Raw genomic sequence first — 1,002 nt, 5'->3', positions numbered from 1 at the left:
AAAAAAAACTACAGCCTACACTAATCCTGCTCATTAACATAATATAGACAACCCGTTCCCAAATGAGATTATCACCACAGGCATAGAGGCTGGGATTTACAACATACTTTTCTGGGGGGACATAATTCAATTCCTTATAAGGTCTATCAAAATATCTCCTCCTCACATCTTCCTGCTACCAAATTTTCAATTGTGTCACTTGTGTGTCTCTGACCATTAGCCAGTGATTCAGTGTAGATTTGTACCTCTAGTCATTTTGCCTTAAAGACAGAACTCAACACCATCACATTTCTCAAAGTTCTGCACACTGAGAGGATTTCCCTTTTTCATTGTCTTTTGGGGACACTCTGAGTGGGGCTGTGATTGTACAAATGTTTCCTTTCTGGTGGTGCCACCATATTAAGCAGAACTGCATTTAAGTTAAGTTCATGGCTGGCTATGTTGCACATATCTTCTCCCTCTTTTGATATCCTTACCTTTCATTAATTTACCTTTTCATTATCTTAATGGTAACTGCTGATGAGTAAATATTCTTAAATTTAAAATTGTCCAATTTATCGATTTTATTCCTTTATAATTAGTGCTTTGTTTTCCCGTTAAAATTTTTTTTGTCTACCTTGGAGTCTTAAAAATTATTTTCTATGTTTTATTTTTTTAAATTAAGTTCTTTACTTCTGGTAATGGAAGTGTATGATGGTTGAGAGAGTCCCTCAAAACCAGTTTAAGACTAGAGAAAATTATTTAATAGCACCATTTTAGTGCACTAGAAATCAACTGAAGTTGACAAGGAGCTGAGAAGTACTTACACATAAAACGATTTGCTAGTAGAAGTTTTGACCTTCCTGCTTGAGTGGTTTCCCATCTCACTACCATAGCCTCACTGCCAGATCAGTCTACAAAAACCTGCATTCTTACTACATGCCAAAGGTAGACTCCCTTTAGGGCGAGTGATTGAGCAACCAAAAACTTGCAGGCCAGTTTTGGAAGTAAGAGGGTCATAGA

This window comes from Trichechus manatus, unplaced genomic scaffold (genome assembly GCF_000243295.1).
Source record: "Trichechus manatus latirostris isolate Lorelei unplaced genomic scaffold, TriManLat1.0 scaffold00220, whole genome shotgun sequence".
NCBI classification, from domain to species: domain Eukaryota; kingdom Metazoa; phylum Chordata; class Mammalia; order Sirenia; family Trichechidae; genus Trichechus; species Trichechus manatus.
The sequence above is the reverse complement of the archived record's forward strand: the minus strand, read 5'-3'. Positions refer to the sequence as shown.